This window comes from Miscanthus floridulus, chromosome 11 (genome assembly GCF_019320115.1).
Source record: "Miscanthus floridulus cultivar M001 chromosome 11, ASM1932011v1, whole genome shotgun sequence".
NCBI classification, from domain to species: Eukaryota; Viridiplantae; Streptophyta; class Magnoliopsida; order Poales; family Poaceae; genus Miscanthus; species Miscanthus floridulus.
Genome location: NC_089590.1, coordinates 36581842 through 36607509, shown reverse-complemented (window position 1 = coordinate 36607509; position 25668 = coordinate 36581842). Strand labels below are relative to the sequence as shown.

Genomic DNA, 25668 nt, shown 5'->3' with positions numbered 1-25668 from the left:
CCGAAGATCAACTTGCCGATATATTCACCAAGCCATTGGATGAGAAAAGGTTTTGCAAGCTAAGGAATGAGTTGAACATATTGTATTTCTCAAATATGTGTTGATGCACCCTCATTTATATGACATGCCTCTCCTTCGAGCAATCTAAGATAAAAGTTGATTGGCATGACATACATCCCTGCTAAGGACATGTTTAGTGCATCTAGTCATCTATCACATTTAATAGGCTCATTCATGAAAATCAAATAAATTTGATGTTTGTATGGTACCACTATTGCTTCTATGCTTGACTTGATTTAGTAGTAGCATATGACATGTTTGTGGGCTTGTAAACCTAGTATTTGATCTAGAAAATGAGCTCTAAGTGTTTAACTCAACATGGTACAAGATAACCCTTATTTGGAGGTGTGAAAAAGCTTATCCTTAGATCAAACCGAGTTAAATGTCTTTGGCAAGTATTCTAGATTGAACCAAATTTGGAAAAATGATCCTCATCCCATTGATTGACATTGATAATCATAACCTATCTATAATTTAAGTCTTTGTGGTCATTGATGACAAAGGGGGAGAGAAACAAAGATATAAGTGATAGGGGGAGTATTTGACATAGGGGGAGAGATATGACAAAGGAAAGGGATCAATTAAAATTTTAAGCACTCAAGTAGGGGGAGCAAGCTTATAAACTTGTATGGTGCATTTGAATGTGCATTTCATATGTTTGCTTGCATGGCACAAGTTTTAAAATTTCAAATATCCATGCTTGTGTGGTGTATGCTAGTTGTAGGTTTGAATGATGAAATAAAAAACTAGCATGCATATGTTAAGTAACTAGACTCATGATCATATTATGAAAACAAGACCTTTACTTGTAATGTTGATCTCACGGGGTATTCTAGTTTTTGTGTATGTCTAGTTACTAATGGTGCTAATGATGGTATAATGGTGCACTCCGATTGATATCACGCTTTAAACATCCATCTTTTATACCTTAGCATCATTTGGTAGACTTTGTCTTCTATATTTCCTACCTAAGCATATGTGCAAGCTACAAACCAGACTCTTAGCACATATCAGCGGCGGATCCAGGAAATAGTTCAGGGGGGCTGAACAACACTGTTGCTCGATCTTAAGTCTCAGCCCTCCCTACACTATAGAACTTTGCCTAAAAATTCATGAGGGCTCCACAGGGGTTCCACTGCTCTGGTATGGGTAGGGGGGCACGAGCCCCCCCCCCCTCGCCCCACCGTTGGATCCGCCCCTGGCACATATATAGGGGGAGCAATTTCTACCATTTGGGGTTCATAAAACTTATCCATATCCTTTTACACATAGTAAATATGCTTGGACAAGAAATATGGATTTAATTGAATTTTAATTCATATCTTTGTGAAAGGGTTGTCATCAATTACCAAAAAGGGAGAGATTGAAAGCTCTAGTTTGGTTTTGGTGAATTGATGAAACCCTAAGTGCTAACCCAGTTTATCAAGTGATTATGAGATAGGTAGCACATTCCAAGTGGTGAAGCAAATGAAGATCATGACATAATGATGACAATGCCATGGTGATGATCAAGTGCTTGGACTTGAAAAGAAGAAAAACAAAAACAAAAGGCTCAAGACAAAGATATAAGTGGTAGGAGCCAATTTGTTTTTGGTGATCGAGACACTTAGTGAGTATGATCACATTTAGGATCGATAGCCGTACTATTAAGAGGGGTGAAACTCGTATCGAAATACGATTTATCAAAGTGCCACTAGATGCTCTAACTCATTGCATATGCATTTAGGATCTAGTGGAGTGCTAACACCCTTAAAAACATTTGTGAAAATATGCTAACACATGTGCACAAGGTGATACACTTGGTGGTTGGCATATTTGAGCAAGGGTTAGAAACTTCACCGACGGAGTCTATGCCCGTAGAGTGCGGACAGTCCGATGGTACCACCGGCGCCCTATACAGAATAGACAGGGTTTCATAGAGTGCACTGGATGCTGGTCTCAACTAGACTAGAGCGTCCGATCAATGGAAGTTGTGAAGATGCTGGCGTCGGTCTTCGACTGGACGCTGGGTCACTTTATGATTGGACGCTGGCATGGTGCGCCCGGTCCTGCTGACGTGGTAGCGCACAGAGGAGACAGTGAGTGACCAGACGCTGGGTGAGTCCGGTTGAGCACGCGTCCAGTTATGAGTGGAGGCTTACTGGAAATGATCGGACGCTAGGGTCCTATGTCCAGTCATGATCGAACTGACGCGTCCGGTCGTAGCTGGAACCTTACTAGAAGTGACCGGATGCTGGGGTCCTGCGTCCGGTCGTGGCACTGTGCTGCGTCGGGTCATCACTTGACTGTTGGGATGGAGCGCTCATTATTTGAAGAGAGGGATGGCGTGGCAGCCATCCGTTGACCGGACGCTGGCAGGGTGCGTCCGGTCACCCCGAGTTATGTCCAGTGAAGGAGTACAACGGCTCTATTTCATGGGGGCTTCTATTTAAGCCACATGGATGGCTCTAGCTCACTCTCTTGGCCATTTGCATTGACATAGCAACCTTGTGAGCTTAGCCAAAGCCCTCCCACGCATCTTCATCATAGATTCATCATCTTTGTGAGATTGGGAGAGAATCCAAGTGCATTGCTTGAGTGTTTGCATCTAGAGACACTTGGTGTTCGTGTTTCGCTGTGGGATTCGCTTGTTACTCTTGGTGGTTGCCACCACCTAGACGGCTTAGAGCAGCGAGGATCGTCGAGCAGAGGTTGGTGATTGTCTCCGGCTCCGATCGTGGTGATTGTGAGGGGTTCTTGATTTTTTCATGGCGGAGAGCCAAAAGGTACTCTAGTGAATTGCTCGTGGCTTGTGTGATTCTTATCTTGTGTTGGTTGTACAGCACCCTATTGAGGGTTTGTCGTGTGATGCCAATTAGCGCGTGAACCTCCAAGTGAGTGAATCGCCACAACGAGGACTAGCTTGTCGGCAAGCAAGTGAACCTCGGTAAAAAATCATTATGTCATCATTTGATTCCGAGGTGATTGGTCTTTATTGGTATTCATTCTTGTGATTGATTGGCTTCTTCCTCGACACGACGGTATAATCATCTTGCTCACTCTCTTTATACTACCGCGAATTAGTTGTCAAGCTCTTTAGTATAGCTAGTTGTGAGAGCTTGTTAGTTTGATTAGTGTGGCTCTTTAGTTAGCATTTGAGAGCGCACCAACTTAGTGTAGTGACATAGCTATTGTGTGTATAGAAACTATATAAACTAGAATTGTGATAGGTGGCTTACAATTTTAGTAGGCTAGCGCAACACTTACTTCGCCTCATAATTGTCTAACCGGTTTGTTAAGTGTTGTTGTAGAAATTTTTAATAGGCTATTCTCCTCCTCCCCTCTAGCCATTAAGACCTTTCACACGCAGGGCCCAACTTCGCATGAAGCTACTCCTTGCAGATAGGGCTGTCCTTGGAGACACCGGCCCTACTGCGGCCAAGGCCCCTTGCCTCATGCCGCTCTCATCTTCTTCGCAGCTTGGTGCCATGCTCAATCAGTCTTCTTCTCCTGGATGGTGTCCATCTCTGCCTTGTTGAGAGGGTTGTCGAGATGCTGTGAAAAACTTTCAATGTTAACTTCACTGGCATCATCTTGCCGTGGGGTTAGATCTCCTAGCTTTTTAATGAGTAGGTCCTGTGCTACCGTGAGAGTGTCTTTACCAACTCTAGATTTCGTCTTATTGGCAAGCCGACTACTTTTTCTTTGTGTGAAATCGGACATCGCAACGTCCTCTAATAGTTCTATTTGGCTAGCCTCAACCTGTACTGGATTTGGGAGCAAAGGTTGTTCAATATGGTTTGTGACAGAATGCAAAAACGCATCCATAGGGTCAATTATGTCTTGACTGCCCTGTGATGTGTGCTGCCCTACGTGATCTGAACCCACGCTATTCTGTTCTTGGTTCAGGCCTATTCTTGGTGATGGATTAGCTGATGGTAAGAGCTGGTTACATTCCTCTGTAACTACATTGGGCTCAATGGTTTCTGTCACTTCTGATAGATTGACAAAATTTAAACTAAGACTAGTGACCGGGATTGCCTCAACAGATGGGACGACTTCATTAGTTGCAATTATTTCCTCTCTTGAGTGCGTCCCTTGTTCATGATAATTGGACCCCAACCCCAACACTCTAGTCGACTGAGATGAAACTTGCTGGACTGTAGGGGATTTGTCGAGACTTACAGTCAGGTGCAGTGCGAGCTCCTTGTTGACCGTAGCCTTCAGGTTCTTTGCTGCTACCGTGTTCTGCTCCAGTTCCTTCCTGATCTCCTCTGCCCTGATGCTGTTGGGGCGCATGTACTTCTCCTGTGCAGCTGCATGAGAGGCACATAGCATAAATTCATCAAGTATCGGGTCAACTGTGGGCAGACAACATGAAGTAGACAGGATGATAGAATCTTGCAAAATAATGGGGGACTTTATGTTCTCACATGCAACTTCAGGGGGCTCCCTTAGGACAGAGGATCAGCGAAAGAAACACGTTTCTTAATCTTACTCTGAGCTGTCGGCGCTGGAGCGACCTTGGCGTTGACCACAACATTTCATTAAAAAGAAAAAAAAAACTCAGCCTTCATCGGACCAAAACCACCTGAACCCTGGTAGTACAGAACCAACTTTAGGTTGTCAATGAGGGATATTTTTCAACCTAGCCTAACAATTCGTCCCCACGAGGGATCCAACCGGGGCTGCTAGGGTGCTACTTACGACTTACGAGCGCCAACCACTGGCTGGAGTCCTGTTCGCTTGAGCATAGGATTTGATGGAGAGAATCAGCAAATCCTGTTTTGTTTTCATATTCCTTGCATCTCCCCTGGTTTTTTATCCCTGAGTTAGCTTGGATACTACTTTTAAATAAATTTATGTTTTCCTAGATGAGATTTACATCATTCATCCAATTCATACCTTGCTTGCTTTTGCTTTGTTTAATGAAGCCATCTACTTCTGAATTGTCATGTTTGCACGTTAGAAAATCAAGAGAGGAAAAAATGGTACAGGCATGAGCTTCTGATAATTAAACTTGAGCAATACAATCCACCGCTATCCATGATTCCTTACAAAATTGGAAACCTTTAATGTTTTTTAAGTGTTCATTTCACCACGTTCAAATGAGCGAAGCAAAGATATATGGAACCTAACATATGATTCTTCATTGTTTTGTTATTCAGATGTGCGTTCTCATATTCGTTGGAAACAACAGCGCCACATACTTCAACACAGCTTCGCTCGTGACATGCGTCCAGAACTTCCCGAGGAGCAGGGGCCCAATGGTGGGCATCCTGAAAGGATTCCTGGGCCTAACCAGCGCTATTCTGACACAAATCTACACAGTAATGCACACAACAGACCAGGCTTCACTTACCTTGATGATCGCTGTTGGTCCATCGCTGGTTGCCATTGCTATGATGTGTTATCAGGCCAGTTGGAGGTTACCTACAGGCGCGTCCATCTGACAAGAATAGCTTCGTGTTCATCTACACCATATGCCTGCTTCTCGCCTCGTATCTTGCCGGTGTCAAGCTAGTCCAAGATTTCCTGCAACTGTCTGACGATATGGTAGTTTTTCTCACTGTGATTCTGTTCGTCCTTCTTGTTTCGCCGATCGCGATCCCTGTGACCTTGACGCTAATGTCGAAAGCTGAGTATCCGATTGGAGAGGCCCTCCTATCTGAATCTGAACCATTGACAGGAGAGGGAAGCATTTCACAAGAACCGCAGGCCATTTTAAGTGAGGTGGAAGACAAGTTTGGGGACATTGACGCAGCATTGCCTCCATCTGAAAGGAGGAAAAGGAGATCACACCTGGGGGAGAACTTCACCATGATGGAGGCACTGGGGAAGGCTGATTTTTGGCTTATCTGGATGTCATTTTTACTTGGGTCAGGATCAGGGTTGACAGTGATGGACAATCTGGGTCAGATGAGCCAGGCTGTTGGATTCAAAGATGTGCATATCTTCGTGTCATTGACGAGCATATGGGACTTCCTTGGTCGTGTTGGAGGTGGCTACTTCTCTGAGATCATCGTCAGGTATCAACACTAAGCTAAGACATTACGATTTGATTATATACCATTCACTTTCAGTCACTTTTTTCTGTGTATTTGTTTTCATCCTGACTAGCTATCTCTTCTTTTTAATCAGGCAACATGCATATCCAAGGCACATAGCACTAGCAGTTTCTCAGATCCTGATTGCTACTGCACATTTCCTCTTTGCTATGGCTTGGCCTGGAACCATGTATATCGGGACCTTCCTGGTTGGACTCGGATATGGAGCTCATTGGGACATTGTGCCAGCTGCTGTCTCTGAACTTTTCGGCATAAAACACTTTGGTGCAATGTACAATTTTCTCGCTCTAGCAAACCCCACAGGATCCCTTATCTTCTCAGGCCTTATTACCAGTACCCTGTATGATTATGAAGCTGAGAAACAAGCTCACCAACGTCGTCAGTTCATGGCATTGGCGTCTCCAAGGTTGCTTCACAGTGCAGGTTTTTTTGCTGATGGACCGCTTAGGTGTGAAGGGTCTGTTTGCTTCTTTGTCAGCTCTCTGATTATGTCATTGCTGTGCATTATTGGAGCCGGCTTGAGCCTCATCATTGTTCACAGGACCAAGTGGGTTTACGGTCATCTATATCGGTCTGTGCGCGCATGAAATTTTTATATAGATAGATAGAAGAAGGAAAATCCTCATGCTACTGTTTTATGTGCCTTAATATTCTTCACCCCACCCAAAAAGTTACATATATGATTGTATATACACAAAGTTAAGTCTATCTGTAAAGTTGCGTTGTAAGAACCACTGTTTCGGGAGGTGATCCGCAAAGATCTACAACTGCTCTCTATTCTCCAATTAGCCCAAGAGGAATTGTAGTAGTAGATTGGCACATAGGCTACTTTTTTCCCCTATTGTTTCTTCTTATTTTCATTCACTTCCAAGTAAATATTTACACATCATTTCCTACTAATTAAAAAACGAAGGACCGAGAAAGGAGACCAGAGGAGGAGTTGAATGGGAGTCAATTCAAAATTTCTTCCGAAATAGCTGCGGTCCGAAAATCACCCTACGAAACACCAAACCTCTCAACATTGATGCCTTCGAGTCAACTGGTGGCTAGATGTTTTTGGTGAAGACCAAAGAACACAGCAAGAAACCACAACAGCGGAAAACCAACACGCAACACCGGAACCTGAAACCGAGCTCTCAATATCATCCACGATAAAGTAAGAGTCAGACTCAAAGCCCTCAAAGCCAACGGGTAACTAGAGAGTTAAGAACCTTCCTGGGCACGGCTGAAAACCCTTGCAACAAGCGGATCTTGAAACGGACCAACAGAACTCCAAAACACACAAGACGTTGCTGCAAACCCTAGAAATCTGGCTAGGCCGCTTTGCAACACGGCTAAGATGACTTTGCAACACGGCCAAGCCAATATTGCAACACCGCAAGTCAAATCAGCTAAGCCGACTCCGCAACATGGCTGGTCCGGTTCTGCAACATCGCCAGACTGCTGCAACACAATCCGGCTAGGCCGGTTCAGCAGTTTCTAGCATCCCGCGAAAAATCCCCCAACAGTAAAAAAACGATTCAAACGAACTCCGATGGACTTCAAAATTTACAGGGATGTTTCTATGGGTGTTGTGGATGTATTCCCAAGAGATCAACACCTAGAAGCTCCTGAATGGATGCAGATCTAAAAATCGATCAAAGAGGTTGGGGTTTTCTCAAATTTCCTCCCAAGGGTAGATTTTTGTGCTCGAGATGAATCTGACAAAATCACTTAACCGATATGTTCATCTAGGGTCCTTGCACATATCCAAACCCTCAAAACAAACTCCAAAACCATAGGAACTCAAAATCTAAAGAAACAGAGAAGGGAGGGGAACCGGAGAAGATAAACCAAAACCAACTCAAAGCAAGAACATAGACTCAAATCTCAGAAAACATGATTGCTTACTGCTGAAAGATCAACCAAATCTAGTTCTTACAGAGGAAAGATTAATAAACACACAAAGACTATCAATCTCCCGCGCAGTGGATCTCAACAGCAGTAAACTAGGAAAGTAGAGACTGGGAAAAGCTAGAGAATGACAACGGGAGAGATGGGATGGTTAGGAGCAGCCCACCTCTTATTTACAAAGCTATTACACAACTCTTAACACGCCCTTAGATATTTTGGCTGAACCACTTAATCCAGGGGCAAAATGGTCAAACTTGAGATCCAAGCATCCGATGGCCATGGGTTCTTCATGATTTTGCTTCACCTTGATACAAGCTTCATGATGACACCATGTCCTCCTCGCGTTCCCGTCAGAACTTCAATTGGATTTTGAGGCCCAAACTCGAAAATTGTCCATAGGTGGTTTTGAGCCCCAGACCCCCAAACCCCCTAGAGAAGCATATCCGCTACGCCTCCTCCATGATCTCGACACATGTCACCATCATCCTCCACCGTCTGATCACCAAGTCCTCTTGCGCCTTCACTTGACTTGATCAACCGCCGTCTTGACTTGGTCAACACAGTCTACTCCTCCTCATGTGCTCTTACTTGTTGATGTCCCCAAGTGTCAACCACCCACGGTCAGTCTTCCGGCCATCTTGGTTCCTTGGTCCAAGCCTCATGTCCGTCCTTCACCACTCCCGGTCCATAGGCACAGAACGTCTTTACTTGGCCTTACCATGTCCGTCGATCGTTTCTGTGCTCCACACCGGTACACCATAAAGCCAAGGGACTTGGTTGTTGATGAGAAGTACTGTTCTTTAGATGGAGATGACTTGCTGAATACCTGAATGTGGTAGGCATGCATGGAGGTACACAGAGTGCAGATTTTGTGCAGCGGATGAAACCCATTGATAGCATTTGTTCATTACTTATCCTTTGCCAAGATTAGGGATGAAAATGGTACAGATATTTTCCGACCGTATTCAAAACCGAATCCGTTTAGAGGGGTTGAGATCTGTCCATATCTGAGTCCGGATATCCAACATCTGATACCGTATCCGTATCCGAATACTCAAATCGCATATTTATGATGTCGATATCCAATCGTATCCTATCCGACATAGTTGACACTATCCGTATCTGAATCCGAATCCGAACAGAAATATGAAAACAAATGTAATATCGGTGATATCCGTCCGTATTCGATCTGTTTTCATCCCTAGCCAAGATACATATGGACAGTGGTGAGATGCGAAGCTTTGATGTTATTGGTTCACAAATCATTTAGGCCTTTTAGCAGCAGTCGAAATTGCGGATCCATTTGTTCTGTGCTCGTATTATTCAGCCCGTTCGCTTGCTCGTATACGATCGTGGATTATAAGCTGAAACAATATTTTTCTCTCATACCAAACCAGCCAACAGTAAATAATCCACGATCGTTTATGATGAAACGAACAGGCTGATTATCATGCTGCCGGATCGTCCTTCTGCAGTACTCGCAATTCAGATCCACCACTGGATCAATCATTGGTTTGCTGGTCAGCTGGTGGCGTTGCAACCTCCAGCAAGCTTTTGCTTCCGATTCATGTTGATGTTCTAGACATCATCTTCAAATCTTACCATATGAATCCTGCTACCAAAAGAGGGCCAGGCAGCGTGGCCACGTCCATTGGATCGGCCCAGATCGTGCGAGCCCTGGTCTTTTTGCAAAACAAACCTCGGACTTTAGTCGAATCAACCCACAGTCTAGGCCTCCTCTCAGTTTTTTTTCAAGAAAGCCCTCGGAGCCATCACAAAGCTTCATGGGCGATGCTCGTCCCCTCTCCCCTTCGCCTCCTCCGCGCGGACCGCCGCCCCCACCCCTACTCTCCACTCCAACCTTCGCTTGCAGGGTCACTAGAGCGGGCTTGAATCGCGGTCACCGATGAGCTGGCGCGACGCACTGGCACGACGGTGAGCTGGCCCCTCGCGACAAGCGGCGAGGCGGGGATCTGGCGGTGGCTCCTAGCCCGTGGGTGCGGCTGTCCATGGGTCGTCGGCAAGCGGTGGCACGCAAGCCACCGGCGCAGGTCCCTACCACCGACGAGCTGGTGAGGCAGTGGGCTCCAGACGCCACAGGGGCTCCCGGCGTGGCAGCGGGCTCCAGGTGCGGCGAGACCGGGCTCGCGATGATAGAGCTGCGTGCGTCCAGGGCCGGCCGTGCATGCGCCGTGGAACCGGCCTCATCATGCGTCGAGGAGCCGGCCGTGCCCACGCTGGGTAGCAGCCGCGTAGGTGCCACCTCGCCTCGGCGCTAGTAGTCGAGGCCGCCTCACCCAGCTGGCATGGTCGGGGGCCTAGTCGCTGGGCCGGTGCCACTGGCACCTCGCCCCACTGCGCCCTGCCATGGCTGCCTCTTGCACTGCCCAGCGTGCTGCAAGCCTGCAACTGCCACTTCCTGCTTCATGAGATCTTATGGCTGCAATTCTTGCAGTTCAGGGTAAAAATTCTTTTCCTCTCTAATGTTCTGAGGATCATACAACATGTTATATATCCATTACTAAGAACCTTGCTATTCCCTTTCCTTTGTGTGCTGTAATCTAATATAGTTAGAATCTTCGTAGCCCTTCTGCTTCTCAATTTGATTAGCAAATGCAAATAGGATTAGGAAACAAGATGAGATACGCTAGCTAATTTTCACTCGTTATACAAGTATATAGACTTTCTTGCTGCTGAATTTATCATGTTCTTTCGCAGGCTAGAAATTGTACAGTCAAATTGTTTTCAAATTACAAATTCAAAGAGCTGTACAAGTATAGACAATCAAATTGTTTTCATGTACTATTAAACAAACTAATAGTTTACTGCATTTTAACCCGATTTTTTTACTATTTGGCCCTTTTTTGAAAGTTTCTCACAAATAGACCCCTGGCGGAAAGAATTCAGGAAATGGACCCTTAGCTCGGCGCTAGAGTGACTGGCGCTGAGCTAGGCGCTAGTGTCTCTGGCGCCGAGCTGGCGGGCACGGTGGGGCGGCCTGTCAGGGAGCTCGGCGCCAGTCACTATGGCGCCAAGCTCGGCATCGTAGATCTTGGCGCCGAGCTCAGAAATATCTATCTGGCCCACGCCTCTTCCTCTTCCTTTCTCACCCAAGCCGCCCCTGCCCGCGCCGTCGCCGCCGCCCTTGCCCGCTCCACCGCCGTGCCCGCCACCGCGCCCACGCTGCGCCCGCCTACGCCCGCCCGCGCCGAGCCCACGCTGCGCCGCGCCCGCGCCGCACCACCGCTGCTGCTCCAGCGGCCGAGCCCACGCCCTCACCGCGTAGCGCCGCCGCTGTTGCTCCCGAGCCCGAGCCCGCACCGCGCCGCCGTGCCCTCGCGCCGTTGCCCATGGTTGGCGGCAGCACCGCGCCGCCACGCCCTCCACCGCCATCCTCGCCTTAGCCTCGCCTTGGTCTCCACCGACGGCCTCGGCCTCGTCCCACCTTGCCCCCCTCCACCGCCAACCTCACCCCGCCTTGCCACCGTCCACTGCCAGCGTGCCTCCCGCGCCCGTCGAGCCGGACTCGCCGCGTGGAGCGTCGGGCACCCCGCGCCCGCCGCGCGCCACCTCTGTCGTCGGCCGCGCCACCGCGGGCCCGGATCTTCGCCTTGACCTACGCCCGTTATCTGTCGACTCGGAAAGGTAAAAATTATGAATATGCAATGTACCTATTTAGTTTGTGTTTGTTATTTACTAGTTACTGTGATGACTCAGTTAGTTGATTTAGTGAGATATATATGTAGATAGATAGAAACATAGATACATTGGTAAATAGATATAGTTAGATAGCTACTTAGATATGTAGTTATATTTGTAGTTAACTTTATATGATCTAGCTATTTAGTGAGTACACTATAAATATATACGTAGTTATTATCTTGATTACTTAGTTTGTAGTTAGAAAGTACTTGTTAGGTACTATCTATCGTCTAATTTGGACTAAAGGACATGTGTTTCGTTACGTTTTTTAAATAGATGGACAACCTAGTGACCATATATCATGGAGGCACGGTTGAAAGCGATCGCTATGGATATGTTGAGTTTCTTGACATGCAAAGCGTGCCTGTGCTATTCAATGATAGGCCTTCATTTAGTGACATGGTTGCAAGGGCTCGGGAGGAGCTGCATTGCTTTGGAGATGATGACATTGCAGTTGATGGTGTACTACACCTAGGTTGTCCTCCGAACATCTTTAGGCGAATGATCTCAATTGGTTGTGCGGATCAGTGGGAGAACTATGTGAGATCGGCTATGAAGAGCCAGTTGCAATGTTTGGACGTAGTTGTGCGTCAGGTGTTAGTTGATCCAATCCCTCATGGGTACCCCAGCAATGGATCATCAGGCACACATCGACCCTCCTGTTCTGGAACCTTACCTGCATGTGCAGATTGCGCCTACGGTTCCTGATGCTCAATCTGCCCCCAATGCGGTATTTGGAGATGGTTGTCATACTCATGTTTTCGTGGCAAATCCTCCTTATGAGATCCCTTTGACACAGAATCATCCGAGTAAGTGTCTTAACCGCATGGTTTTTGAGAGCTTACCCCATTTCTTACATCTATTTCTTTCATTCTTTCCTTATTTCTGTAATGATGTTGCAGGAGACATTCCTGAGAATATGGATGTGCCCCATGTTGCTGCGCAAGTGCACTTTGGAGATGGATTCCGTGGCTCCAATAGTGTTGAAATTATGCATGACTCAGAGCCATATGAGATGGCTAGGGCTCTTAATTCTGATGATGATCGTCCTGTTGGAGAGCTAACAGAGAGTGATGTTGAGATGATGAGGTGTATCTTTCTCGACCGCCATGATCCTAGAGTTCATGAGTTCAGTGATCTTGCTCATTCCAATCAGGCATTTGTGGAAGGACATGATAATGAGCTCCTAGAAGCTCCTGAGGTCGGTACTAACATGATAATTGAGGAGGGGAGGGTGTTCAATGACCTCCCTGCTTTGAAGAGGTGGTTGCAGGCTTTTGTAGTGATACGAAAGAGGCCTTACAGGGTACTGCATTCATATGTGGAGCGCTGTTACATAGTTGTGTGTGACAAGGAACGCTGCCCATGGAGGGTTTGTGCAAGGAAGCAATAGGTGACTGGAAAAATGGAAGATCACAAAAGTTGTCGGGCCACACAATTGTGCTGACCATGAGTTGACACTGAGGCATCGGCAGTTGACATCTACCCTTATTGCCAAGCGGTTGATGGGAATTTTGCAGGGAGAACCCAACATGAAGGTGAGAACAATTATTAGGACCGTTGAGGCATTGTATGGAGGATATGTGATAACTTATGGTAAAGCATGGAGGGCTAAGCAGCGAGCGTGGAAGATGATATATGGGGACTAGGAGGATGGGTATGAGCAGCTGCTAGTTCTTTTCAATGCAATCAAAGCGGTGAATCCAGGCATGCATTATGAGTACATCCCAAAACCTAATGCATGGAAGGATGGGAGGCATATATTTTTTCATGCCTTCTGGTGCTTCCCTCAGTGTGTCGAGGCCTTTAGGCACTGTTGTCCCATCTTTTCCATTGATGGTACATTCTTGATTGGCAAATATCAGGGCACACTTCTTATAGCCATATCCTGTGACACGAACAATAAGTTGGTTCCTTTGGCATTTGCTTTGATTGAGAAGGAGAACAATGACAGTTGGGGATGGTTCTTGAGGCTAGTCTGGATACACGTGGTTGGGCCTAGCAGGGAGGTTGGCGTCATATCTGATAGGCATCAGGGCATACTTAATGCCATGCGAGAGCAGTTAGAGGGGTATGCACCTTTGCACCATCATTGGTGTACTCGACACCTTGCCGAGAATCTACTTCGGAAGGACGGTGTCAAGGGTAACTTTGATCTGTTCTAGGAGGCTGCTCGATAGCTTGAGGACAAGTACTTTAGGGAAAAGTTGGAGCAGGTCAGAACCGCATCAAATGCAGAAGGTAGACAATGGCTCACAGGTTTGATGAGGGATTTGGAGAAATGGACGAGAGCTCACGATGCCGGTGGCTAGAGGTACGAGTTTTAGTGCAGCAACATGGCAGAGTCATTCAATAAGTTGCTATTGGGGATACATGGTATGCCCATGAATGCAATTATTCAATTCACCTTCTATAAGCTTATTGCCTGGTTCAACGATAGACACGCCCATGCATTGCAGTTGAGGAGTGATGGAGAGATATGGGCTCCGAAACCAAAGGCACACCTAGAGAAGGCAAGAGAAAGAGCTGGCACACATGAGGTTGCATGCTTTGACCATGCCATAGGGACTTATCAGGTCGAGCATAGGGGCGGTACAATGTCCGACGGCGAGGTCTGAGAGTCGAGGATACATGTGGTTGTCCTTCAAGATTTCAAGTGCACTTATGGTAAACCAAGGCAATACCACTTTGTATGTTCTCATTTGATGGCAGCAGCTAGGCATCGCAACTATAATATCGAGAGGAGGATACCTCACGAGTTCAGTGTCAACACGCTTGTGAACACATGGAGCCCCCGCTTCATGCCTTTCCGGGACCCTAGAGAGTGGCCTCCATATGATGGGCCGAAGTACATTGCGGATCTAGCTTACCATTGGAATAAGCGTGGATCAAGGCAGAGGATGAGGCACAGGATGGTTATGGATCAGATACCTGGAAGAACTAGGCGTGGGAGAGGAACTCCATTTGTTACTGATCCTGAGTAGTATGAGTGCGGCAAGTGCGGTAGACTTGGCCACAACTCACGAAGTTGCCGTTGGCAGATTAGTGAGGTAGGACTATTGGTTTATAGTATTATTTTATATTTGTCTTATTCATATATTTAATTATGTATGTCTCAATTTATGCTTGTATTTGTGTCAATTACTTATACATTTATAAGTTCATATTTCATTGTACATTGGAATTCTAATTCATTCACTTTTTTTGTAGGATGGAGCAATTCCACCTGCTCGACCCGACGTACGAGGAGACCCACCGAGGACGTCTCATTGCGCTGGGGCAGGTAATAATCTATAAGTTTTATTCGTACATGTGTTCATGAAGTAACATGTGACTATGTTTTATTCGATGCAGGACCTTCCGCACCTTCGTTCTAGGACCCACAGTGGGTTCTTGGACATTCGGTACGACGACAGGTACACTCCTTTCCTGCAAAGAGCTGGCCTAGATGTCATCTCCTTTCCGGTTCGTCGTGGGTTGCCCAAGTTCAACTCAGCGGCGATAACTGCGTTGGTAGACATGTATTAAAGTGAATCATTGCCTCCATTCATGGCCATTTGTTCATGTGATTGACTTTTTGACAAGTAATCTTGCTTTGTCTTAAATATAGGTGACGACCGGAGACTCACGGCTTCCACCTACCTTTCGAGGAGATGACAGTCTCACTTCAGGACTGTCAGAAGATGCTAGGCCTAAGGATTCATGGGAACCCAGTCACCGGGTAGTGCAGGTCAGAGGGCTGGAGAGCACGAGTGGAGGCCTTCCTTAGGCATGAGCTTGGCGAGCAAGGGGCTCACACTTCTGGAGTTCCCATCTCATGGCTACGTGTAGAGTTCGCATAGTGCTCTGAGGAGGCAGATGAGGAGACAGTTGGGTACTACTGCCGGGCGTGGATCCTACACCTTTTTGCTTGCATTCTCTTTCCTGATGCCACAGGTGACAATGCGTCCTGGATGTGGATCCACTGCCTCAGTGACTAGGACTAGGCGGGTCAGTACAGTTGGGGCTCTGTAGTCTTGTGTTTTCTATACTGGCAGCTGTGCGAGGGGTGTCATTGGTCTACGTCTAACCCGTCACTTGGTGGATGCGTGTACCTGTTACAACTGTGGATGTGGGCTCATTTTCCAGTTGGTCGTCCAGAGGTTCTGGCTCATCGTGAGTGGTTCCAAGGTCAACCTCCAAGTTGCCAGCCGACGTGGGCGTACCTTTGGGACTAGGTTAGGGTTCCGCACATGAGGATAGACCAGGCATACATTGAGTACATGAACGAGCTAGATACGCTGACGACGTCTAGTGTAAGTAAATTTTATTTTCCATGCTGCTTTGAAAAGGATTAGTATACCATCTAACATCTTATTTGGACATGTTGTAGGTGGAGTGGGAGCCGTATGGTGGAGAGGACGCACTTCCTTTTTAGCTGAGCAACGTCTATGGGGCCGATGACTACTTCTATAGGATGAGGTGCCCTCTAATCTGCTTCTATGCTGTCGAGTACCACCTGCCAGATAGGGTTGCACGCCAATTTGGAGTGAGATAGCTTTGGCCTATGCCTCTGTTCTCGACTGGCGTTGACTTACACAAGTAAGTATTTTGATATTTCAAATGTCTCATGATGATGGTCCATTTCTTATAATATGGTGCCACGTACGTGGATTAATGTAACAATGACATACGTGCAGGTTGGATCGTTAGAGGAACAAGAAGATTTTTTACTAGGAGAGGCACCACCAGTCCTACATTGAGGAATGGGAGGAGATGCACGACAACGTGGATGACAACAACGAGCCACACACGAACCGTGAGTTTAGGCGGTACCAAGCTTGGTACCAGCGTTCGACACGGTGTAGGCTGAGGCTATAGTGGACCGAAATTGACTACGCCGACATCGAGTCCTCCGACGATGAAGACACGGCGTACGACCAGTTGACTCGTGTAGGAAGACAGGTGGAGGCAGGACCGATCTTAGATAGAGTGGTAAGCCAATCACCTTATTTTGTTACGTTGAGTTACATAACAATACATTAGATGTTCTTAGACCGACATTAGGAGTTATCTATTGTAGTTATTGCAACCTTCGAGCCATATAACCCTTATAATAAGTTACATTCTTGTACAAAAGAAAATAAAACTAAATGCTATCTGTTCAGAAGTCTTATTATTGAGAACTTTGTTATAGGGCAATACACTGAAATGCTTAGTTGAAGAGATCGAGCGTGTTCGTCCGAGAGTCAATGATGACTACATACTTGGCTTCCTAGACGTAAGATTTAAAATATTCTTTCAAACATATCATTAATACGTTATATTCTTTCAGTTAACATAGTTTTGTACAACAGAGGCTGTCACGTCATCTACACCGTGCGGCTGGTCGTTGTGGTTGCAGGACAGACACGACGCAATATGTGTATGTTCCTTCCGCAGGAAGAGGAGCCTTGGGTTCCTCTAGTCAAGCAGCTACAGGGGACGGGGACGAGGACGAGGAGGACGACGACGACGATGACATGGACAAGAGGCACGATGAGCTTGGGCCCTCTCAGCTCCATGACACTCCATCGACTCATCCTACACCACCTCTAGGCACTAGGCGACGCCGTCCGTGTGACCCTTGCACTCCAGGCACCAGCGCTCTGGGTCACAAGGGTAAGGGCAAGAGTAGGAGGCAGTGAGGGACGTGGTAGGTGTTACTATGAACTATTGTGAATTTTGTATTTACTTTTCTATAACTATTCGGGACTGTATGGACATTGTGGACTATTTGGACTTTGCATGACATATTATGTTGGTTGTGATATTCGTTGTGGCATTATGCTCATTGTATGATTAAATGTTTAGAATATATATTGATGTCTCTGTTTGTAACTGTGGATACTCCTAATACAAGACCGTATCTTGCGAATTTTTTGCGTGAACCTTTAATCATACTACACTTGTACAAAGGCACAAATGTAGTACACAGATTAACTATAAATTTATTACAACGTGTATAATCCAAGAAATATTATACATACGCTTTGTAGATGAATCTAGGATTACCAAGCAACAGTGAACGAATCTATGCTTTTCAGACAATAAACATAGACTTTTCAGATACACGGACAGCATCAAATTATCACATCACTGATATAGTACTGGCATGCAAGGAAGCACAACTCCACTCTATCTCCACCATCCATCTTATGACTGTTTGATCCAAGGGCTGAGGTGAAGAGGCACACGGATCGCTGACATGGCACATTGAGAGACCTCCATTCCTCCTCTCAACCTATAAATAACCACTCACTCTCTCTCATTCACACAAACAACAAGGAAGAACACTCCTCAGCATTTGCTTTCGTTGCAGTACCAATGTCTGGAGGGTCGTCCAGAGGGAGAGGAAAGGGGAAGGAAACTACCTGGGGGTGGGAGGGTCCTCTTGGTCCTGATTTCTTTGAGAAAGCTCTTTATGAGAGATTCCCAGTTGAGAGCAAAAGTGATTTCACCAAAAAGACACCACTGAGAGGATACGATGAAAGGAAAGAAGAGTGGCCAAAATGCATGCATGGTGAGGACACCCTAGTGTAGATGTTCACCGAGGGAATAGATGGAGGTCGTCGTTTCTTCAAATGCCCGTGAGCATGGGTAATTGCTATTACTATTTGTTTCTTCAATATGTTTGTGTTGTATATCACTTACATGACATACTTATTGTAGTCTTTCTTGGTCGAAGAAAATTGTGTGTTCAGTAGGTGGGTCGATCCTCGACCTATTTATCCACATGTGGAGTACATCTACTACCTATAGGACCGTATCTTCGATCTAGAAAGGGAAGTTAGCAGCGGTTACAAGGACAACGAACAGGATGACAACAACAATGGTGCCGATTCACAGGAGGCACTCTGCAATGATCCATATTGCACCTGCCCTAACCACAAGAAGAAGGGGCCTCCCCCGTCACCCCCGCCACCACCACCAACAACAACGGGAGGCTACTATAGAGAAGGTGCAACACAATTTGCTATGTGGCCACACTACTAGGATGACTTTATCTTTTTCACATGTACCCAGATTTAATTACCTAAGGCATGTTAGGTTTAATTACCTAAGGCATGGTTTAATTACCTAAGGCATGTTAGGTTTAGTCAAAGAAAACTCTGTACCCAGGTTTGGTACATGTAGTCACATGCCATTTGATGTGTTTTGTGTGTTGATTTATATAATGCCGTACGTCGTTAAGTGTTTTTGCAGCACGTGTTCAAATTTAAATACGTTCGTATCATTAAGCGGAATATTAAGACCATAGATAATGAAAACAACCACATAATGAAAAGTTCGATACTATGCCACATTACACAACATATTAATACTACAACTACGTGCCGACAGTAGACATAGGGGCAAATGCACTTCCAAATCCTCAGTCTGAAACGTACTGAGTAAGCAACTCATCATCCGAGTACCAGTCCTCTACTACAACCCTGTTGCTATGGCTAGGCTCAACTGTGTTGCTCTGACCTACCTATCGCTTGTAGTAAGCGGCCTCCGCTTCATCTGCGGCCACTGTGGCCTGAGTGAAGAACGCGTCATCATCCTCCTCTACCTGTAAGCCCACCTCTGCTAGAGCGAGGAGCTCACTCAGTCTGCCAGTGTCGTCGTCAGCCTCCTACGCCTGAATGCCTACCTCTGCTAGAGCGATGAGCTCGCTTAGTCTACCAGTGTCGTCCTTAGCCTCCTACGCCTGTATGCCCACCTCTACTAGAGCAATGAGCTCACTTAGTCTACCAGTATCGTCCTCATCCTCATCTCCGTCATCACACAACACAATTGGTGATTGAACGGTGCGACCAGCTCATGATCTATGGCCATATAACTTCTTCTCCTCATACCTTGCACGAGCCACCTCGGCAGCATGTTCCCCGCTGCAACCAATCCCTTCATGTATAAAATGCAATTAGTTAGCAATGCGATTATATTACATTTAAAACCAGGCAACGAAAAAGGTTTTCAAGCACTCACTGGCACATAATGTAGCAACATGCTCGTTCAAGACCTGCATCTGCACTCTTGTCTCCTCCCTTGCCTCATTCCTTTCCCTCTCCTCCTCTAATGTCATCCGTCTCTCCAATCCCCATTTGTTAAGCCCAACATCGATCGGGTTACAAATACCGCGTTGTCTAGCAAACTCACGCATCTTTTCTTTGTGATGTTTAACGAATAGGTTAACATAGTGAGGTCTATATCCCCTCTTCCGTGCAATTAGTTGCCTCTTCTTCAGTTTATCCAAGAACTTAGCTTGACCATCATAACATTCCTAATTGCATTTCCTAGTGCTCTATTCAAAAGAAATATTATATCATATATGTCTTAGCAAAACAAACAAAATACGATTTCATGTTTACCAGAAAAATAACGAACCTCATCATACTCAATCATATGGCCGCAATAATGGCCTATTCTAAGCTCCGAAGGGACTAGGCCATAGTTGGATTTTACACCATATTCGCACATGACAGGAGGTGCTTTGTAGATTACCCGTTCTTTCTTCTTTTCCTTAACCCTCCGCGGTTCTTCTGGCCATTGGTTCTTAGGACCATACAACCACTCCTTGAAATGACACTTCGCCATTGAATACACCTAAATAATGAGACATTAGTACATGAACACATATAGCTCAAGATTTTAACACATACACTTTGCACTTACTTCATGCTTGTTTGGACACACAAACTCCAACGTATTCTCAGGGTTTATCATAGCTCGATCTCCGCAATCACACAGAGGAGGTTCCTCGAGTTGTCTAACTACGGCTAGGTGCTTCTCCTTAGCCATCATTGCCGGAGGGTTAGGGGGGGTGGAACCCACCGCTTGAAGTACTCATGTGGATGTCTCCCTCTAAACCAATCGTTGAAAAAGAGGTACCTAGGATCAAACTTGTCTGCACCATCGATCCACTGAAAGAAAAAGCACCTCTCATGGTCCTGCACAACGAGATTCCAATAAAATATTAGTACCATACTTAAATAAATAAAGAAAAGGATAGTACAAACAATTTCTTACATTAAACCGACTACATGTGTAGAAGCAATGCATGGCTGTGTCTGGATGTTTTGATTGAAAAACATGGGCCGGCAAACCACAGTCATAGTTATGGACATAGAGGTCAGGAGGGACGAGGGTATCTTTGCTAGACACGTCGAGGTATAATTCTCGAGGGCGACCCCGTTTTCGCCAAAACTCCTCCCGAAACATTTCTTGCATATAACAAAACGGATGTAATTTAACAAACATAAATCAAAACATCACAAAAAATATCAATGAGAATCATAACTACAATACAACCAATTTCGTTCTAAGAACCAAAAGCAGTTAACATTATACCCTAAACCTAGGGTTTCTCATTTCATCCACAACAATGAACCCATAACATAACTACATGCGGCTTGGTTTCCTAGCTTTTTCCATGCCTTGAAATCAACCTACGTTTGTATAATACATATATTGAGGGATACAATGAAACCCTAAGTGATGACGATTCTTAGGTTCAAAAATCCGACTAATATATACCGAATCAATGCGAAAAAACAAGGAGGTGAGCGAGTATACCTTGCTCTTGAAGATCTACGGATCAAATCAAGGTTTTTAAGGTCCAATATGTCGATTCGTGAGGTAGGGTGAAGTGGGGAGAGAAAAACCCGAGAGGGAGGAGAAAGAAGAGGAAGAACGCTCGGGGAAGAAGGTTGGGCTAGAGTTAAATGCAGGGGGCTCGGCGCCAGTCACTCTGGCGCCGAGCTCGGCGCCAAGATCTACGGCATCGAGCTCGGCGCCAGTCATTCTGGCGCTGAGCCCCCAAGCAGGCCATTGCCCCGTGCCCAGGAGCTCGGCGCCAGTGACGGTGGCGCCGAGCTCGGCGCCAGCACCAATGGCGCCGAGCTAAGGGTCCATTTCCTGAATTCTTTCCGCCAGGGGTCTATTTATGAGAAACTTTTAAAAAAAGGGCCAAATTGTAAAAAAATTCGGCATTTTAACATGCTATTACGTCTTCGATTACTATATTTCATCCTTCAAAAAATACCCACACTTCTACATGTTGATTAGTTATACGTTCGTTTCCAGATAGCTTACAGGCCATGACAGATTTTTTAGTCTAAAATAGTTCCATATCTCTTTAGGTGCAAGTTACTATTGAAGTCAAGGCATCAGACATCATTCACTTCACCTCTCATGGATGACCTACAAGATAAGAAATATATATGTCCATACCTGTTTTTTCTGTTATTGAAGTCAATACTGTTTAGTTCCAATGATGTTGGAATCAAAGCTTACCATAGCTGTTTGTTATAGCTACGTATGCATACCTATTTGGTAAGCTTACAATGGCTCCAATTTATATAATGGCTATAAATTTTCATTGAGCTATGACATTCCATACATCTGTCTATTTTCTTTTCTGAACTAAGGTATATGGGAATATGCAATGATGATTATCACTCTTTTATGATCTTTCTATTATACTTTTTTTTTAATTGAGGCATTTGGCACATGCAGTGATGAGAACCATTAGATGTATATGGTCCCTTCTTCTATTTTGAATGAACTGAGACCATTTGGCATATGCAATAATAACAATTGCAGTCCTGTTGTTACTTTTATATGTAAGTTTTATTTAAAATAACTATTAATTATGTTGGATATTAACAACATCACAATGGTTAACGTTGTAAACAACGTACTCATAGACATGTTCATTCAATTTTTTGGTACCTATTTCAGCTCAGAATTATAAATTGTTGTTGCCTCGATTCAGTTTGAAGGAAGGAGTGAAGTGCTTATTCAGAAATAGACGTGATCCTTACCATCAGCTAGGTGAAAATCGAAATGTTCTTTGATTTTGATGCTACTTCATTAGGGTAGCATAGCTTCAATTCTTCACAAAATTCATCTCTCATAGTGATCGATGTTTCTGTAGCCAATTTTATTTTTGCAAGATCAAAAAATGCATATTTCAGCAAAGCATCCAATTCGAAATAGAAAATATCAATTTAGGTTGTGCCATGACCTGAGCAGCTCACTTATTAGCGATTATCGATTCTATTTCACTACATAATCTGAAAAGGGACAAAACCAAATGAATAAGTACTCCCTCCATTCCAAATTATAAGTCATTCAATTTTTTTTTTGGAGAGCTAAAGCATCTAAAGTTTGATAAAAAATTATATAGAAAATTAAACATCAAGCAATTTGGCTCCTGAACCATCAAGCAACAACTGTTGGTCTCTTCGCAGCATGATCGGCAATCCACCCTTTCAGTCGGCATTTGGCTCTCGAATGGTGACCTATCAATCGGAGATAAGACCACTATCAATAAGTCATATGTTATATTTTTCATCTTGATACATGGCCACCGCCAATACTACTCGTAGGTTCTCTACTGGAAGTCTGGAACAACCCTAGCTGGCGTGGCACCTATGGTTTTCTAGTTCATGTCTATTTGTGAATATCTTGCTTACTGTCTATGAGATATGCACAGACATTCTTCTTTTCTAGTAGTACTAATCTATTTATCTTTTTTTTTTTTGTTTCTCCTCCAAAATAGGAGCGGCAGGAGGATAAGGCACAATCAAGTGAATTGAACTCGTCATACATTGTACTAATAATAACAACATTTTAGTTTGTCAACTTGGTCTTAATACCTATCAGTTTCGTAAAGCTAACGCGTGACCACGACCAAAGGCAAAAGGCAACGAAGATATATTTATTTATTAATTATACTATCAATCAGCAATGTAAAAACCTGCAAATTAATTGAGAGAGTCTAGGACAAGATAATATTGTTGTCGGTCCGAAAAGGACATGACATAAAAATAAAACCGCCGGCCTCAATTTGTTTTTCGCATTTCATGACCAAATTTTTTGTACTGTATTTTGTATTTTCCGTCGTCGCAGTAGTAGGGACAGATATTTTGTAGCTTCTTTTTTGAGCGGAAGAATCACGTGGTTTTTGTATCCTAATCAATCATCACGTCAAATCATTACAGACCTCACAAGTTGTTTGCTTCCTGTCAACTATACGTGCATCAGTGCATGCCATGTCTAATCTAATAGTTTTGAGTTTTCTCAGTCTTTAACATTTTGTCACCAAATCCATGCACATCTTCTTTTCAAGATTAGGAGGATGTGGACATCATTCTAACCGCATGAAAACAAAGTTATGCTCTTTATTTGGGAGCAAATTTATTTGTGTTCACTCCTCTCTATTGGGGCCTCATAGGGACAAAAAAAAAAGGAGCAAGGAAACAAAAAATGCAGAACTAGCAGCAATTAATTTTTTTTCATTAAAAGGTGTTTCTCTAAGATCAGGCACATATTGGGCATCTAATGAATTCTTTCTATCAAGGAATGATTTAACAACAATTTGCTTTCTTTTTTAGACCAAATCCCTATATTTATATAAATTATAAGAACGCATGTTTAGGGTAACCAGCCGGATTTGTCAAAGAAAATATAATAAATAAAGCTAGGAAGCTGTCCTGGATATAAAATGCATAGTTGATAATATCTTTTTACCTTTATTCTTGGGTCTTAATTGTTCTCTTTCTGAAAGGTCACATGTTAGCTGTTCTCAAATCAAAGACTGAAAAGGGTGGGGACAAAAAAAAGGACAAGGCAAGTAGCCTGCCTGCAAATTGCTGAGAGCCAAAATTAGGCTGATTGGTATATTTCTCTTGTTTGTTTATAGCCGTTGATATGGGCAGCTAAACGTATCAACAGGAAAAATATCACTTAGCATAATCCCATAATACAAACACATTTTAGTGTTGAGAACTTCAGATGTACTGATGGCATCTGCCCTATCTATCTGATCATAAGATAGGGTTCAACTAGCTAATTAAGGACATAAATGAGTACTAGGTGTTAGCAATCGAAATATGATCAGAAATTAAGGTCGAAAATGGATTGGAAAAACACGTGGAAACAAAAAGGATTAAAATGGGACCATTTGGAAATTTTCGGGAAAACTCGGCCTAGGCCGTTTTGGTAGGCTTTAGCAACAATAAGGGAAAACTGGCCTAGGCGGCTGGTTTTAGCAGCCTCCACCTTTACTGTTTAAATCTGCCCAGGGGTTTTGGAAACTAGCATGAGCCGGTTTTGGTAGTCTGAGTCCAATTTTATGTTTTTCCTTTGAAAACTCATCTGATTTTATATGAAACTTGTAAATTACGTGTGGAATGAGATTCCTAGAGGGATAAGATCTCCCTCTCTCTATTTGTATAAGAGGATCACTGACGATTGAGAGATCCATCTATCCAATCGTCAAAATCAATCTGCCTCCTTTTTATCTTCTAGCTGAAGCTCTTCCAACCTCGGCCCCTGTTGTCGAGTATATCTCTCTACAAGATTTGCCGATGTTCTAAGTGACCTTGCTGATCCTAGGGCACCTCCGCTGTGCGTCTCACCGACAAGTCTTCTCGGAAGGTGTTCGTTGGGTTTTCAAGCGAAGGAGCACCTTATCATCCTCGTCGACCTACTGGTCGGCCTCGTTGTTTAGACCTTGCTCCGCTACGTATCTAGGTCGTATGTGGCCTCGGGGGATCTAGCCCCTATCATGTGTTGCTCAACTTCAGCGTCAATGCTAGGCTTTCCTAAGACAGCTCAAATCAAAAGGTACTTGGCAACATTTATGCATGCCATTTAGGGATGAAAACGGATCGGATACGAACGGATATCACTCATATTATATTTGTTTTCATATTTTTGTTCGGATTCGGATTCGGACACGGATAGCGTTCGGATACATATACGAATACGGATTGACTCGGTTACGGATACGAATAATGAGTATCGAATACGGTATGAATCGGATTCGGAGAAGGTCGGATACAAATATCTATTCGGATATTGAGTAAAAGCAGCATATATATAGTTCATTTTTTCATTTGAGAAAGTTTGAACAAAATGTAGTTCAAATTTCACAAGTGTGTGACATAATTTT

The 25668-nt window shown here is 44.5% G+C and overlaps 1 pseudogene; it reads left to right on the top strand.

Annotated features, from left to right (window-relative positions):
* Nucleotides 1-6694, top strand: part of LOC136494547 (protein NUCLEAR FUSION DEFECTIVE 4-like) — a 51139-nt pseudogene extending 44445 nt beyond the window's left edge.
* The last annotated feature ends 18974 nt before the right edge of the window (nucleotides 6695-25668 follow it).